Raw genomic sequence first — 13,196 nt, forward strand, 5'->3', positions numbered from 1 at the left:
CCATCTGCTCCACATGAACCCAAAATGGTACCGTTCGTTTGTGCTTCGTTTGTGCTGGTTTGTGCTGCAAAAAATTTCATTTGTGCTGCTTCCGTTTCGTAGATATTACACATTTATTTTATAGCGATGACGTCACCCAGCCCCCCATTTTACTCCAAATGGACCCAAAATGGTACCGTTCGTTCGTGCTTCGTTTGTGCTGGTTTGTGCAGGAAAAATTTTCATTTGTGCTGCTACGGTTTCGTAGATATTACACATTTATTTTATAGCGATGACGTCACGTAGCCCCGCCCCCCTATTGACTTCCAAATGGACCAAAAATAGTGCAGTTCGTTTGTGCTTCGTTTGTGCTGCAAAAAGTTTCGTTTGTGCTGCTACGGTTTTGCAGATATTACACATTTAATTTATAGCGATGACGTCACTGTATTTCATCGCGAATTTCAAGCCCCTGGAATGCTCCTGATGCAGGACGAATACAAGGTAAATATGTTCTTAGCCTTTTTTTTCTTTTCTTTTTAGCTTACAGAAAACTTTCACTGCGGGAAATGGCTTTTAGTACGAGGATATTTCTGTAATTATGTTTGTATCGTGCTCATTGATTAATTTCCTTGTTATCAATAAGCCTATATGATCAATTTTTTCAATTACATCTGACGTGCAAAAGGTTCACCGCAACCTAAATACCTGATGAGTCTATGTCTGATCCAAAACATTAATTAATGCAACAATTAATACATGTATGTGAAGTTGATGACAGCCAGAAAAAGAAACTTGAAAACGTGAAAAAATAACTTTCTTTGTCAAACGGAACATTATCAACATTTGTTTTCCAACAATTCAAACAATGCATCACTGCACTGTGTAGAACACAGCATGTGGGAAGATCTTAGTATTTACTGATGCTGCTTTCACTCCACTTCCCAGGTCATTATAGATCTCCCAGGCATATGCAGTCCTCCTGCAGTATGCCACATAATGCCCAAGTCAGTCCTGGTTCAAAGGCAATGACTGCTCTCAAAGTAAAAGTCTTCTCTTTTAGCTCCAGACTGGAGGGAAATTCAAGCAAGGCAACTTCCTTGCAACTGCTACCAAGGTCAGTGTCAATCCACACAAACTCTCCCAGATTGTAGCTGATCCCCATCACCCAAGAATTGTCATTACCCTCTGTCTCACTCAGTGCCACAATGGTGATAGCATGAAGACGTTCTTTTGCATGTTGCAAACATTGCGACTTAAGAAGCTGTGCTATTGACCTGACAAAGAAATCCTTAACACGAGGTCTTTTGTTTTTCAGGCAGTCCCATCGGCAGATCATCTTAATACAGTGTGCTACATCTACCCTGACAAAACATGGGGGTAGATGTCCAGGTTGATTCCCACGTGAAATGTTAAAGCACTCATTGATGTAGCTCTTCAGATCAGGATGAGGGGTAAAAGCTTTGACTAGAGCTCCAAGAATCGCCAGAGAAAAGTCACTCACTGCTTCTTTAGGAACAGATGCACCTGCATGGATCCATTCCTTCAGCCACTGTGTGATAGCATTAACATCATGCTTCTCTGACAGCATCTGCACGACTGGGATACTGGAGCTGGTATGCCCTGTCATAACACCCTGATACAGGAAGATATGGCCAGACATGCCATTCGGTCTCATCAGTTTTTTAACTATTGAGCCAGTTGCATCAACACATAATATTGGGTGAGATTATTTAAGCTCTTGTACACATGCATTTGTGTTTGACTCCAATAGTGACAGAAAAACGTGTCAAGTCCAATGTCATTGGTGCTGTCACTGTGAGGTGCACTGTATTTCAACATCTGCAATGAGAAAATTGGATTTTTGTCACCCAATGCCAAATCCTTTTTCTCTTGCTTTGCCTTGCGCAGGGTGGCCAAATTTGGCAGGTGGCTTGGCTCAGAGTCTCCGAAGTCCATCAGTTTATTTGCCTGTGATGCTCGCCATACATGTGGTTCCATCCTGCCCTCACAAAGTTCCTTGGCTACCTGCACACGCAACTGTCCAGATAGAAACCGCTTTGAGCTACCAGTGTGTAGGGAGTCATCACTGTTCTTAATGAAACAGTTCAATATTATTGGGCTGTTAATTTCTGGCTCTCCGCCACAATTAATGTTGAGAAGGCCATGACACTCCTTGCAGTATCCTCTGATTTTGATATAATTATTTGAGACCAATGGATAGACCTTGGCTCTTTTAAAAACAAATGTGCAAGGAATTGTGACTGTTTTCCAGATTTGTTCATTTATGATGTGGTTCCAGGTGCCAGGCTTCAAAATTGTATATTCTCTTTTTTGGGTTCGACAGTTCTTATCTTTGTATTCAGCCTTTTCCGGAATAAATTCCATCCACTTGTCAAAAGGAATATGAAGCTGAAATGACCGTTCAGGGCCTGATTCCGAGCTTGCTTCACTGCTAGTTTCAGGATCAGTTTCATCATGACTGAATCCCAGAGCTGACCAGATATTGTGTCTGTTTGTTTTTACAAAGGTGTACAGAGCCTTTGCAGACATCTTCTTTTCCAACTGGTCACTCAGATCTGTCCACACAGTAGCGCTTGGAGTGGCTATGTTACCATTTTCAAGTATGGCCTCTCAAATCTTCGGAGATAGTTGTGCATTTGTCGCTTGACAAAGTTGCACGTCTTTGTTTTTTGCCACCCTGTTGCGATATGTCTTACCGGCCTGCAGAGGTCACTTTGCATGGTAATTAGTTGGATAATACATGTGTAAGAATTGAGGAGTTATCAGGATGTTAAGTGAAAAATTGTTAGAATAAAATACATGACAGGGGGTTAATGAAGATGCATGATTTTAATAATGAAAAATTGCAATGGCACAAACAAATGGTTAATTAACGATCTATGGAGCAAGGATTTGACATCTCTAGAAAATAAATTAATATTGAATAAATGACAAATTGAATGATTCACTGAACGCCAACAAATATTTTTGCAGCACAAACAATCGGTGCCATTTTGGGTCCATTTGGAGTTAAATGGGGGCTGAGTGACGTCATCGCTATAAATTAAATGTGTAATATCTACGAAACCGTAGCAGCACAAACGAAACTTTTTGCAGCACAAACGAAGCACAAACGAACGGTACCATTTTGGGTCCATTTGGAGTAAAATGGGGGGCTGGGTGACGTCATCGCTATAAAATAAATGTGTAATATCTACGAAACGGAAGCAGCACAAACGAAAATTTTTGCTGCACAAACCATACAAACGAACGGTACCATTTTGGGTCCATTTGGAGTAAAATGGGGGGCTGGGTGACGTCATCGCTATAAAATAAATGTGTAATATCTACGAAACGGAAGCAGCACAAACAAATTTTTTTGCAGCACAAACCAGCACATACGAAGCACAAACGAACGGTACCATTTTGGGTTCCTTTTGAGCAGATGGGGGGCTGGGTGAACTCTGGATGACCTATAAAATAATCTTTCATAACTAAAAAACCATAGCAGCCCAAACGAAAATTTTTGCAGCACAAACGAAGCACAAACGAACGGTACCATTTTGGGTTCATTTGGAGCAGATGAGGTACTGGGTGAAGTCTGGATGACCTATAAAATAATCTTTCATAACTAAAAAACCATACCAGCACAAACGAAAATTTTTGCTACACAAACCAGCACAAACGAAGCACAAACGAACGGTACCATTTTGGGTCCATTTGGAGTAAAATGGGGGCTGGGTGACGTCACCGCTATAAAATAAATGTGTAATATGTACGGAACCGAAGCAGCACAAACGAAAATTTATGCTGCACAAACCAGCACAAACGAAGCACAAACGAACGGTACCATTTTGGGTCCATTTGGAGGAAAATGGGGGGCTGGGTAACGTCATCGCTATAAAATAAATGTGTAATATCTACGAAACCGAAGCAGCACAAACGAAGGTTTTTGCGGCACAAACCAGCACTAACGAAGCACAAACGAACTGTACCATTTTGGGTTCATTTTGAGCAGATGGGGGGCTGGGTGAACTCTGGATGACCTATAAAATAATCTTTCATAACTAAAAAACCATAGCAGCACAAACGAAAATTTTTGCTCCACAAACCAGCACAAACGAAGCACAAACGAAACAGACTATTTTCCTTAAATTTTGCGTGGGGTTGGGTGCCAGCTTCACGCAGGTCATTTATCACGCTTATGTTTTCAGAAGGGGAGAATGATGCCTCTGGTCCAGTCTTCTGGGGGTGCTCGGTAATCCAGACATGATTGATGATATGGGTGAGCCAGTCAATGATGTTGTCACCACCCGCTTTCATCATTTCCGCTGTGATGTTACAGATACCTGGGGCTCTGTCATTTCGAAGAGTAGCCAGGGCTTGCAAGACTTCTTCTTTTGTGATGGAGTCTGTGCTGCAGTTGTAATTTGCACTGGCATTTACGGATGATATGGTGAGAGCGTGGTCCGTTTGGGGTGAGGGATGATGCAATAGGTCGCTGAAATGCTCCTTCCAACCTCGGAGTTCAGTATGTTGCCCTGCGCATCCTTTACCAGGACTGCCTTCTGTTGGGGGCCTGTTTTTACTCGCCTCAGGGTCCGATACACTTGGGTGAAGTTATTGTTTTCTGCAGCAGACTCCAGGCATTCTGCTTCTCCTTGCCAGACTTTCTCCCTGTCTGCTTGTATTGCTGTGTTCCGTATACTATTCAAAAAACGATATTCAGTCATATCGCCCCTGAGACGTGCAGCTCTGCGCAGTTCTATGATTTTTAGTGTTCTTGGTGATATCCAGGGACACCTAGGTGTATGGTGGGTGCGTCGGATGGACTTGGCGGTTGCTTGGTTTATTGTAGACACGAAAAGGTCCCAGTTGGTAGGTTCTTTCTTGGCCAGGGTCTTATACCTGTTGGTGATGGAACGGGTAAACACTGAGGTGATGGTTGGGTCTTGAAGATGGGAAGATCTCAGTCGAGGTGTTATCTGTGATGATGGGATAGCCTTTAATTTCAGTCTCAGCTGGGCTCCCAGTAAGCGGTGGTCTGTGTTGCCTAGCTGGGCCCCACGATACACAGGGCAGTTGGTAACACTGGATTTCCAGCGACTGGAGATGAGTATATGATCTAGGGCAGGGGTGGCCAACCCGCGGCTCGCGAGCCGCATGCGGCTCTTTGGCTGGTTTCATGCGGCTCTTTTACGTTCATATCAACATTTGTGTTTATTTTTCGTGCGTATTTGCTTCGCTTGAGTTCAATATGGTATTTTGGTCAAACGCGCATGCGCGTGAGGTGAAATCACGCAAAGGAGGAGGGACAAACCCATTTGAGGAGTGTCAATTTCGCTCTCAAAATGGCAAGGAAAAAATGCACAGCTAAACGAATATATGACGATGAACACAGGGCAGAGCGATTGGTTTTGCTGGCTATTTAATGAATGGCGACTGTGACTACGGGGGCCCATTAGGTCCAGAAAAGCTGACAAGACGCTAAGCCAGGGGTGGCCAACCCGGCCAAAATGGCAAGGAAAAAATGCACAGCTAAACGAATATATGACGATGAACACAGGACGTTTTTAACAGAGTTAAAGTTGTTTTTTGTTGAACGCAATGGCAAGTCATTCTGCCTGATATGTCAGATGTCATTAGCGCATTTAAAAGCTTCAAATGTTCAGTGCCACTTCAGCTCACTTCATGCCAATATCGATAAGGACTTTGCAAAAGGGACTGAATTTCGCAAGCACAAGTTTGGACACTTTGAAAAGTCAGACAGAAAAATAGGTACAGTTTTTCAAAAAAATTACGAAGCACTCAGAGACTGTCACACTTGCATTGTTTCAACTGGCTTGGAACATTGCACAGGCTAAAAAGCCATACAATGAAGTGGAGTTCGTTAAAAACGCCTCAGTGACGTTATTGAAATCTTGTCTCCTGAAAACGACAAACTAAAACGAATGGTCTGTCCCGCCACACATAGTTAGATAGATAGATAGATAGATAGATAGATAGATAGATAGATAGATAGATAGATAGATAGATAGATAGACAAAACTTTATTGTCATTTTGTCAACACTAGGTGTGTACAAAACGAAATTTCGTTGCATACGGCTTTCAACAATGTAGTGGTATTTCGGCTGGTTAAAAAGTGACATTCTATATAAAAATATGAAATAAGATAATTATAAAGTACAAAGTGCAGCAGTGATAAAGTATGTAAACAGTGCAGGACACAAAAGCAGTATTTACAAGTGTGCAGAGGAATGCTACGTTTGAATGTTCAACAGTGACGACAGCAGGGAAAAAACTATTGCAGAACCTGGTGGACCTGCAGCGGATGCTGCGAAACCTCTTCCCAGAGGGCAGCAGGGAGAACAGTCCATGGTGGGGGTGTGATGGGTCACTGATAATATTACGGGCTCGGGACACGCAGCGCTGGGATGACAAGTCCTGAATGGAGGGAAGAGGAGCCCCGATGATCCTCTCTGCTGTCCTCACCACTCTCCTCAGGTTCTTCCAATCGGAGGCGCTGCAACCTCCACACCACACCGAGAGACAGCTTGTCAGAATGCTCTCTATGGTGCTTCGGTAGAACGTCCTCATGATGGGTGGGGGCAGGTGGGCTCTCCTCATCCTCCGCAGGAAGTACAAGCGCTTCTGTGCCCTCTTGACCAGTGTTGTGGTGTTCACAGTCCAGGTGAGGTCGTCTGTGATGTGGACTCCCAGGAATTTAGTGCTGCTGACCACCTCCACAGCTGAGCTGTTGATGATCAGTGGAGCGTGGTGAGGCTGGTTCTTCCTGAAGTCGACGATGATCTCCTTCGTCTTCTCCACATTCAGGATCAGGCTATTTTCTCTGCACCAGCCCACCAACTGCTCCACCTCCTCTCTGTAGTCCAGGTCGTTGTTGTCCCTGATGAGGCCCACCACCGTTGTGTCGTCTGCAAACTTCACAATGTGATTGGTGGTGAACCTGGGGGCGCAGTCGTGTGTCATCAGGGTGAACAGCAGGGGGCTCAGGACGCAGCCCTGAGGGGAGCCTGTGCTGAGGGTGATGACATCTGAGGTGTTCTGTCCGACCCGGACTGACTGAGGTCTGTTGGTGAGGAAGTCTAGCAGCCAGTTCCGAAGGGGGGTGCTGAAGCCCAGGTGTTCCAGTTTTTCCACCAGATGTTGTGGAATGATGGTGTTAAACGCTGAGCTGAAGTCCAGGAACAGCAACCGCACGTGGGTGTTCCTCTCCTCCAGGTGAGCCAGGCTCAGGTGAAGAACGGAGGAGATGGCATCCTCAGTAGAGCGGTTCTGCCGGTAGGCAAACTGGAACGGATCGAATGTTGGGGGGAGTCTGGAGACGATGTGATCTTTGAGCAGCCTTTCGAAGCACTTCATCATGATGGGAGTCAGTGCCACAGGTCTGTAGTCATTCCATGAGGTGATTTGAGGTTTCTTCGGCACCAGAATGATGGAGGCAGCCTTGAAGCTAGTAAGTGAAAAAACTTATTATGTTTTTGTTCGTGGAATTTGTTGAACTGAGAGTTTGTCTGTGTGAGACAATGCACACAATGTTCATTGTTGAAAATGTGGTCTTTGGTCTGTGGTTTTAGTACTGTAGGAGTCAATTTGTCATTATCATGTTGGTGCGTGACATAATAATGTCACACAATAAATTTGGCTGAGAAGAGGGGTGTGTGTGTGTGTGTGTGTGTGTGTGTGTGTGTGTGTGTGTGTGTGTGGTGTGTGTGTGTGTGTGTGTGTGTGTGTGTGTGTGTGTGTGTGTGTGTGTGTGTGTGTGTGTGTGTGTGTGTGTGTGTGTGTGCGTGCGTGTGTGTGTGTGTGGGGGGGTGTTCATGTGTGCTCATGTGTATGATGTGGCTCTTTGCGATGACACAGTAAAAAATGTGGCTCTTAGCCTCTGACTGGTTGGCCACCCCTGATCTAGGGCCTTATGGGTTTTGCCATCATTGCTGTACCATGTCCATTTGTGTATATTCTTCCTCGGGAACCATGTATCCGCGATAGATAGACCTCCAGCATTGCATAGGTGCTGGAGACGGACTCCGTTGTTGTTGGTGATGGGATCTGGGGATTCTGGGCCAATGACGTTTTTGGTCTGCGGGTCTCTTGAGGTGGAGGAGACAGTGGCGTTAAAATCTGCTCGCACAATAATGATGTCATGTGGGGGAATCTGCTGGATGACCTGATGTAGTTGATCAAAGAAGGCATTCTTTGCTCGGTCGTCTGCGACCTCTGTCGGTGCGTAGGCGACAACGACTGACATCCTGCCGTGTTGATGTTGGAAACGGGCAGTTAGTAGTCGTTCGCTGACTGGGGTCCATCCGATAAGGGATTTCCTAACCTGACACAGCATTGCTAGGGCGACGCCATATAGCCCTCTGTTATCTTTTGGGCCGCTCCAGATGTACTAGCTGTGGTCACCCTCTTTTTTCTCACCGCTATCGCGCCAGCGTGATTCACAGAGTCCCGTGATGGAGATGTTGTATCGAGACAGTTCACGAGATAGAAGAGTGGCGTGACCTGTTCGTCGAAGTGTTTGCACATTCCATGTAGTAACACAGAAGGGATGTCAGAGATTGATAGATCGTAGGTCAGGGACGGGCGGGGATCGATACCTTGGGTCAGTCCGGCTATTTCTGATTGGTTTCGTAACAAAAGGGGTTTTCTCTGGAGTAGGTTGTTAGCCCACTGCCAGATAGCCTGCTGGCCTGCCCTGAACCATTCTTCGTCGGGCCCCTCGCCTGAGACCAGTTTGTCATGGGAGGCCCTACCAGTAGCTGAAAGCTCCAGAAAACATAGCTCTCAGGGTCATAGGGACGCGCAAACCCCTCCACCACGATAAGGTGATGGTTCCCGGAGAGGTATATATATATATATAATAAATTAAATTATAACTATTTTCTTCTATTTTACTCTTTCTATTCGGATGCTATTTTGCTACATTGGTGTTCAAAGGGTCACGACAAAAGTGGATGTTATACGTCGATGTAAAGGGGTAAAACAACCGTTCGGTAGGCTGCAGACAGATACTGTTGGGTTCACTCACTGCACCAGTGGACCAGGCGCTCCACCTCCTGTCTGTACGCAGTCTCGTCACCGTCCCGAATCAGTTCGATGATATATATATATATATATATATATATATATATATGCCATCATGAAAAGGGGAAAAACAAATTCAATTGTTTTTTATTATAAAGTCATTTTCCTTTTAATTTCAATAATGTTGTATCATTTATTTTACTGGTTCTTTTATCACAAACTAATTATTTAGGTTTCATTACCTGACATGTTTCGGCTATCACTTACCGACTTAGCATTACCGACCACTGTAAAAGAGAAAATCACATCATGGACTGGGAAAAGGCCAGATTCATCCGCACCGAAGAAAACAAACATCAGCGTTGGATCAGGGAGGCCATCGAGATCCGCAAGCGGGGCCCGAGGATCATCAACAGGGACGAGGGAGCTTTCATGCTCTCTACCACCTGGAGCAGCATTTTGGAGGGGTGAACGGACAGCAGAGGACGTGACTCACCTGTCGAATCTGACAGGTGAGCCACACCTTCATCCATCAGCTGATAAAGATGCGTCACAACCACACCGGTGACACTCTGATGAAGGCGGAAGTGATACCCGAAACATGCCAGGTAATGAAACCTAAATAATTTGTTTGTGATAAAAGAACCAGTAAAATAATTGACAATTGAAAACAAGATGAACATACTACAACAATTTTGTATCATTTTGAACCAAAATCGCAGAATTCTTATAGTTATTTTAGAACCGTAAACGATTCATCAGAGGAGCCAACTTCCTGTCTAGCCTCCTCTGAGGATTGCGTAATCACACAGCTGCCTATGTTGACAGGCTATGCCAGGGGTGGGCAAACCTTTTGACTTGCGGGCCGAATTGGGTTCTAAATTTTGACCGGGGGGCCGAACCAGGAGCAGATGGATGTAGTGTTTGTGTGAAGTAATATAAATGACATGTAAAGGTCATTGCATAAAAGGTTTTTACTTTTAGTAGATACTAAAGCATGGATATTAAAAAATGCTTTTTGAAAACAAATGCATTTATTAACAGCATTAAAAAAATATTTCACCAAAAAACTACTATCAGTGATTCTTATTAAATACGACATTGTTATGATGAATAACATTTTCCATCACTTCAGCGCCTGCAGGTCAGATTTATGAAATATGTTTATCTAATGAGGCGAAATCACATCCAACGGCAAACATTCTGACCAAATACATCATCTTGAAGAATCAGTGAAAGAATACATCTAAATAAAGTAATAAAGAAACCAATAGTATTGTTGGTTTCCCTTTTTTGCTAGTGCATCATACTAGTCTGGAGTAAAATTTGTTGTGGTAATTCTTAGGATAGAGCCGAGGTGTCGGTCCGTTAACCTAGATCTGTGACGGGCTTTGTTGACGTTCATGTGGCTGAACGTCTTCTCACACACGTAGGTCGAGCCAAATTGTCCACTCTTTTTTAACATTCGGCGCTCAGTGTCCACCTTTCTTTTCCTCGGGCCACTCATTTTAATGGAAGGATTCCAGGGGAAGGTTTGTGGGTGGCATTAGCGTAAAACTCTATCTGAAAACTCAGCGCGCGAGAATATTGACGTCACAGCCTACACTCGAAATTCGCCACTGATAGATGAAATTACTACGTACTACTGAGTACGCACACGCACTTGTGAGTGTGCACTGAGCTTTCTGACACAGCTCCCGGGAGTAAATGCGCGGGCGGGCGCTTCCCCATCTACTGGGGAAACATAGTAATTGCAGGGAAAATGACCCAAAAAAAATTTAATAATACAATTTATTCAGGTTTGGCGGGCCGGATTAAACGGCCCCGTGGGCCGGATGTGGCCCGCGGGCCGTAGTTTGCCCACCGCCGTTCTAGAAGCTCCCCCACTTCAGGCACAAAGCTCTGAAAAGTTGTAATATATACAGTAATCCCTCGCTACTTTGCGCTTCACCTATCGCAGATTTCTTTTTAAACAAATATTGCTGATAGATTCGGTGCATCGCGGATTTTTATTTATTTATTTATCTTTAGTCAAAATATTTCACAGGCCCATATAACGATATCTAAATTAGATATCAAATAACTATTATATAAGCAATATTATTGTCAAACCATCTGTGCACTCTAAATCATTAAATCCATCGATCAAATTCCTCGTCGTTTGTCAACAACGCCGTGCTTGTGCCCTGACATCAGCCTTGTCGTTATTCCACAGATCTAGTATATAACTATATTGTAGCATTAACACAGCCTACACTCGAAATTCGCCACTGATAGATGAAATTACTACGTACTACTGAGTACGCACACGCACTTGTGAGTGTGCACCGAGCTTTCTGACACAGCTCCCGGGAGTAAATGCGCGGGCGGGCGCTTCCCCATCTACTGGGGAAACATAGTAATTGCAGGGAAAATGACCCCAAAAAAAATTAATAATACAATTTATTCAGGTTTGGCGGGCCGGATTAAACGGCCCCGTGGGCCGGATGTGGCCCGCGGGCCGTAGTTTGCCCATGTCTGGGCTATGCAGTTAGACTGAACTGCTCTCTGTCTTTATGTCGCTGTTTAAGTGTTCAAACACTGTGGCTATATTAACTAATTTCAGTCTTTAAGCTGGTGTATATGATATCTTGTGTTTTTTGTCATCTGTCTGTAACGTCGTGTTTCTTCAGACCAGTGTTTTTCAAATGGGGTGCCGCGGCACACTGGTGTGCCGCAAAATATTGCCAGGGGTGCCGTGGGAAATTCTCCAATTTGTGCGCCTGTGTGGTGTAGCGCCCGGCAGAGTAATCATATCTTCCATATCAGAAGGTGGCAGCAGCAGGTAGCGATTTGCCTTGTGCTTGCAGACGAGAAAATTGGTGATGCATGGATGCAGCGGCAGGTATATGGGATGCCCATGCAGGTAGCATTGACAGCGACGTTGTCATTGTGGATAGCGAGACGAGTCGATAGTGACAGTGATGGAGAAGTTTTTGAAGAGAAAAAATGCTGACACTGTACTCAGCACACACTGGTGTGCCGTGAGATATGTTCAACTGTGCTGTGGGATTGTCCAATATTAATTACGGAGCGCATTGTAAACAGGATCGCCAAACCACTGGTCAGTTCGCGCAGGGCCTGGTCAGCCACTTGCTAATCGTGCATGCGTGGAGAATCTGAGAATCTTGAGATTTCATATTGTGTCGGTCTGATTGTATTGCATCGGCACATATTCAGTTTATGTGTGTGTTGCTGTGTGCTTTTGCTAACAGTGACAGACACTATGACAGTTGTGGTGCGTTTGTGGTCCAATGGAAATCAGAGCATGCAGTTCAACGGGAGAACCTGGATTGGTTATTTTTCACATACATAAAATAAACAGTCAAGTCGAGACACCTCGACTGTGATAGCCACTCAGCTGCTGTCAGAACAGCAGAGCGTCTTTAAAAGTGACTTTGTTCTTATTGTTGCAATATTTATAGACCTAGTCTAAAACAGGAAACAAAATCACGTTGATTCTTTTATTTTAATCACAATCACTTTAAATAGTTTATTTCTTACACCGTCTAAAACCTTTTTTAAAAAACGGTCACTTTTATTTAAAAAAAGGAATACAATTTAAAGAATATTTAGTATTTATTTCTATTAAATTATTCGACTCTCCATACATATATAGGAATAGGACTTTACGTCTTTCGTTGTAATATAACTGATTTTAATATAGGAGCTTAACAGATTTTTGTTGGCGGTGTGCCGCGAGATTTTTTCCAATGAAAAGGTGTGCCGTGAATGAAAAAAGGTTGGGAAACACTGCTTTAGATGAACAAAATAGCTTTGAAAAGAGATCTTACGGAGGCTACGGAAAAAGGTTCTCCGGCCTTATGGCAGGGGGTGCTAGTGATCCCGGGATGCTTCATGCGCCTAACTGTAGAATAAGAGATCTCCTGTTCAAATTTACAGTGAACAACTGAGGAGCAGTCGTCCATTTGTTTCGTTTAACATTCGTTTTTTTTTTCTTTCCGTTTTTACATTTCGTTTTAAAATGGAGGATTACATATCCAAACGATTTTCAACGATGGATTTTCGGTCGAAGCAGGAGGTCATCAGTAAAGGAAGAACAACTCCGGAGTTAAAAGGTTTGATTCGGACAACGGGACTTAGTTATGTTAAAGTTAAAGTCCCA

The 13,196-nt window shown here is 43.9% G+C and overlaps 2 long non-coding RNA genes across 2 annotated transcripts; one reads left to right on the forward strand and one right to left on the reverse strand.

Moving 5' to 3' along the window:
* The first annotated feature begins 1,211 nt into the window (after positions 1-1,211).
* On the forward strand, positions 1,212-2,372 carry LOC119129537. Its single transcript, XR_005099231.1, has 2 exons — positions 1,212-1,699; positions 1,888-2,372. It is a non-coding gene; the product is annotated as an uncharacterized LOC119129537 (long non-coding RNA).
* On the reverse strand, positions 1,957-12,991 carry LOC119129542. Its single transcript, XR_005099239.1, has 3 exons — positions 12,982-12,991; positions 10,515-10,518; positions 1,957-2,609 (listed from the first exon to the last, which is right to left on the reverse strand). It is a non-coding gene; the product is annotated as an uncharacterized LOC119129542 (long non-coding RNA).
* Positions 12,992-13,196: the final 205 nt, after the last annotated feature.

Source organism: Syngnathus acus, chromosome 10, assembly GCF_901709675.1.
Source record: "Syngnathus acus chromosome 10, fSynAcu1.2, whole genome shotgun sequence".
NCBI classification, from domain to species: domain Eukaryota; kingdom Metazoa; phylum Chordata; class Actinopteri; order Syngnathiformes; family Syngnathidae; genus Syngnathus; species Syngnathus acus.